Here is a 5,493-nt window from a genome sequence, read left to right as displayed (position 1 = left end):
GATCTGTCAAGCCCTATTGTCTGTGGAGCCTTTGTTTCATCCAGCATCCGTTATCGTTATCGTAGGATTATCGCACCTTCATTTGCACCGGGTGCCACAGGTTCGTTTTTAGAAATGTACTTGCTTATATAGTAAGCAATTCTTTCATCATTTCCACACGGTTGTATATCCATATTTCCATCCCAAAGCTGGAGGATTTCCCGGTTGTAATTATTTACGAACCTATCTTCATGGCGTCTCTGTAAAACGCATATTCTTCCACTATTGGTGATAAATTCAGGAGAGGATTCAACCACAATGTGTGTTTTCAGGCAAGGCTGACGTGGAAAGTTGAATCGGCATATATTGGTGTTATTTTTGTAACATGTGTGTGTATGCCGATGTATTTGGTTTTTTTTTACCAAATTATGAAGATCAAGCTCATTATCTGGGGATGGTAGACGACAGGAGACAACTTCATCTATCATCTTGATGCCATGCTCCGTTTCAAATGATGGTGTTTTATCAAGCCAGATAATCATATGCACATGAGGACTCCCACGATTTTGAAACTCAATTCGCCACCAGTAGTCTTTAACTTTGTCACCAAGAACATGATTATTAGATTTAATATACTTTAAGAAGCAGTTTACTCTTTTTGAAAAATGACGGCTTACTGTTACAGGATACCGTTCTACTAAGCGTTGTACATTGTCTATGCTTAACGCCGCAGGATCTTCTTTGGGTCTATTATCTGCAATTAGCAATGCCTTTCGCATGTCTTTCCAGTTTAGATCATTGCAACAAAGCGTGACAAACCATGCTGGTGGACCGATATTGCGTATCTTCTTCTTCTTGGCGTAACGACCTTGTTGGTCATGCCTGCCCCGTAAAGGGCTTACGAGACTTTTTACCCTATGTGTACGTGGATAGTCAGTCCTCTCGTACAGGGGAGGGGGTCCGGTCTCGGTTGGGATTCGAACCCACGCCGTTGAGGTGGTGAGCCTCGGCGCTCATGGGCCGATTTTCTAACTGGCGCTACCGCTCGGCTGTCGCGGACCCCCTGCGTATCATTGCAATTAATTCACTATGCGCCGTGGTCCAGTATGCAGCTGATCCTCGTAACGACCTCATGTATATATGTAGATCTTCAACAGCGCCTTCTCGACCTCTCACTTTCTTCACACATGCATTAATTCCCGATCTTATCTTACTATATTCAAACATGGAAAGTGCATAAAAAAGATAGTCGGTACGCTGAAAGCGGGGATCTTTTCCAAGAATTCGTGATTGGAAGTAATCCAATGGTGTAATTCGCACAGGACGATCCTCATTCAGCCCATTTCTGCCGTATGGGAACAGATTGTACCAGGAGAATTCTTCCGCTTGCTGGTCATGATCAACATTTACAATGTTGTATCCCGGGTTTTTCTAAGAATTACATTGATGTTGTCTCCTTCAACAAATTCATCTTCTACGTCCGGTTGTACACAATTGATAGGAGCCATAAGCGATGTTTGAACAGGAACATACTGGATCTCGTTTGTTTGTATGTTTTGGGTAGCATCAATCATGTCTGGCTGATTGTCTTCGTAAGCATTGGCATTAGTTATGTCATTTACATCTATGTAGCAGATCATATATTCAATGTTCTTGGAGTGTACAGTACGTCTTATAATGCGTAAGAACTCCTCGATTGTGTCACATTCAATCACGCATGCTCGCCCTTTTATGCTTGTACTTTTTCCTTTCGGCCCGCAAGTATGTGAATCGGTGAAATAGTACTTTTCATTGTAGCGCAGTAGTCCAAGCGATTTGGATGCTACAACCAGAACACCAGCGTTATGATTTTCAAACAGTCGTTCTATTCTATTTTGTAAGGACAATCCTACAACACCGTCATTAGCACTGTTCTGTAAGCTTCCATTGCACAGCCATCCGTCATCATAGCGTAGTTCGAATGTTTTTCCAAACATGGCGATGTTATGTTTCACGACATCCAGATTCAACAGCGTTAGGTAACCATTAAGAGGTATAGGATGAATAGCACTCCGATTTCCATGTTCTGTAATATTGCGTATTAGTCGATAGAGGTCGTCAGCAGCAAGCATATTTTCGTTTATAGTCAATCTATCCCATTCAGCAGGACATTTAAAAGATGCCTTAATTATATTCGCAACAACCATGACAAAACATTGTGATCCAGCATATCCTGAAGTAAATATTTCATGTTGACCTTGATGCCAATTGCCACGCACAATTCGTGATACATTATTAATCCGCTTATACGTATTGCACGTTGGGCGTACTACATTCCTTTGATGTTCGTCAATTCGTGGCACTGCAGGTGGGACCACTCGAATCAGATCTCTGTCATCGAGCCGTACATCGTTATCAATTACGACGTCTTTATATAGTGGATTATTTTGAATCAACCAATGAAGTGCGGCATAGATATTTGGAGGTTCCCCGTGAAGATTGGTATTCACTAGGGAAACTGCCTTTTTATTTCTTATTTCAGTTCGCTTATTTTACTTAACACCACCGAAAGTCGAGAGACGCGGTTGCACCACCGAAAGTCGAGAGACGCGAGTAGTCACCGGATAACTGGGAAATGAGTGATCGACAACTGAGAGAGAGGCGCAATTCGCTACGCGCCTTTATAGTGTCCGGTTGTTCGTCTGCTTCCTCCTAGATGGCGCGCGTGGTCGCTGCAGTCGCGTTTCCACCACGCAGTCATGAGTGTTTGTGGAATGTCATCCCGACAGCTGGCTCGTCGTCGATTTCTGTGCGACCCAACGAGCTGATGGTGATGTCGCCACAGTACTCCCCTCCTAGAGCAGTGTTACCGGTATCGTAGGGGTATGGTTACCTTCCGATTGGATCTGGTAACACCGCTCGATACTATCTGTTCTCCGTTGCGTAAAGATGACGAGGGAGTGTTACAGGTTGTTGGAACCGATGATCGGGACGACCCTGACCGCGACCTCGATGTTTCCGCCGATATCTCAGGCGAAGGATCGCCGATGTGTTTTGCCTGGGTTGCAGCCTCACATGGATCCGGTGGTGTTGAGCTGGTTCCCGGTGACGGCTGCCTGGTGTCCGATCTAGTGGGAGATTCTTCCGCGACGTAGGCTGGTTTCAAGCGGTCTACAGAAACCACTGATGGTTGTCCGTTTAGGAGAATCTTGAACGTTTTAGCCTTTCTGTCCAGGACTCGGTACGGGCCATGGTACGGTGTCGTTAAGGCCGGGCGAACAGCATCGTTGCGCAGGAACACGTGGCTGCACGTATCCATGTCAGGGTGCATGAAGATCGGTGACTTGGAGTGCCACCTGGTGTTAGGCGGCTGAATACTGCTCATAGCTTCCTGCAGAGTTTTGGCAAAATCGGACTGGTCAACTAACGCGGATTGTGGTTTTTCAGCGAAAAACTCCGCCGGTATTCTGAGCGTTGTCCCGTATACGAGCTCGGCTGGAGATGCGTGGATATCGCTCTTGAATGTCGTCCGTAACCCTAGCAGTATCAACGGAAGGTGTTCGCTCCATCTGGTAGTGTCTTTACAGCAGATAGCTGCTTTTAGGGTACGGTGCCACCTCTCTATCATCCCATTCGCTTGGGGATGATACGCGGTGGTTCGGATGTGTTTTGTCCCGAGTGCTCGGGTAAGCTCCTTAAATAAACTCGATTCAAACGGCCTTCCCTGGTCCGTTGTAATACAGGCCGGAACGCCAAACCGGGCGATCCAATGGTAGAGCAGTGCTGCGGCGACCGTGGGCGCTTTAATGTCAGGAATCGGCACTGCTTCGGGCCAGCGGGTGAACCGATCTATAATCGTTAAACAATAGCGGTAATCATTGCTAACGGGGAAGGGCCCGACGATGTCCACGTTGATGTGTGTAAAGCGCGACGTGGTTGACGGGTACGGCACTAAAGGGCTTTTAGTGTGGCGGCCTACCTTTGCTCGTTGGCACGCTATGCAATTCCTCACGAACTTCTGCACGTCCCGTTTGATGTCCAACCAAACGAATCGTTCCGTCATCAATTTGGTGGAAGCTCTAACTCCGGGATGGCTCATATCGTGTACGGAGTGGAGGAGCTGGTTGCGGAATGCAGGCGTTAGGCCGAATAATCCCGGTGGGACAATCTGCATATATAGTGCTCGCAGTACCAGGAATCGGCGTTTTTTGCAGGATCAAGCTGGTACTAATTTTTCCGCTGAGTATGTCCGCTAGCTCATTGTCCTTGGTCTGATCTTCTGCCAGTTGTTCGAAGTCTATGCTGGGGACCGTGTCAACCGCCTCGATGCGTGAGAGGAGATCGGCTGTCACGTTCTCTTCCCCCGCTATATGAGCAATTTCCGTCGTGAATTGCCCGATGTAATCTAAATAGCGGGTTCTTCGTGGCGAGACATTCTCCTGCTTTTGTTTGAACGCGAACGTTAGAGGTTTGTGGTCCGTATAAACGCGGAACTGACGACCCTCTAAAAAGTACCGGAAATGCCGTATCGCCAGATATATTGCCGTAAGTTCGCGGTCATAAGTGGAGTACTTGCGTTGCGCGCCATCGAATTTTTTCGAGAAGAACCCGAGTGGCTGTAGCTTCCCCTCCACCAGCTGATGTAGTATCGCTCCCGCAGCAAAATCCGATGCGTCGGTCCACAAGGAAAATTCCGCGTTCATGTGGGGATGTGCTAGGAGAGATGCTTGCTCGAGTTGTTCCTTGCAGCGTTCGAATGCAGAAACGGTCTCCGGTGTCCAGGTCAGAGGGGTCTTGTCTCTTTTCCTGTTACCAGGAGTCATTTCGAGAAGTAATGCTTGAGCGTCCAATGCGTGGGGCAGAAAGCGACGATAAAAATTCAGCATTGCCAAAAACTTTTTCAGTTCCATTACCGTCGTGGGTGTTTTTAACTCGCGGATCGCTGCGACTCTTTCTGGTAGGGGGCGGATGCCTTCGGCGCTGACAAAATGCCCCAGGAACGAGATTTCTTCCTGCTCGAATTTACATTTCGCCATGTTGATGGTCAAGCCATGTTCTGCCAGACGGCTGAAGAGTTGACGAAGGTGATCGCGGTGTTGTTCGACCGATTCTGAAAACACGATGATGTCGTCGATGTACGGAAATACAAACTCCATTCCTCTGAGCACATCGTGAATCAGCCTTTGGAAAGTTTGCGCGGCGTTCCGCAGTCCGAAAGGCATAGTGACGAATTCAAATAACCCGAAGGGCGTAGTTATCGCGGTCTTAGGCACGTCATCCGGGTGAATCGGAATCTGGTGGTAAGCTTTCTGGAGATCCACCTTCGAAAAAACTCTCTTACCCTGTAATCGATGGGTAAAATCCTGCAGGTATGGCAGAGGATAACGATCTGGCGTCGTTTGAGCATTAAGGGCTCGATAGTCCCCACAGGGACGCCAGGTTCCATCAGCCTTCCGTACCATATGCAACGGGCTGGCCCAACAACTCTTCGATGGTCGGCACACTCCTAGTCGCATAAGGTGCTCGAACTCCTTT

Source organism: Anopheles ziemanni, chromosome 2 (assembly GCF_943734765.1).
Source record: "Anopheles ziemanni chromosome 2, idAnoZiCoDA_A2_x.2, whole genome shotgun sequence".
NCBI lineage: Eukaryota > Metazoa > Arthropoda > Insecta > Diptera > Culicidae > Anopheles > Anopheles ziemanni.
Note: the sequence above shows the minus strand (reverse complement) of the source record.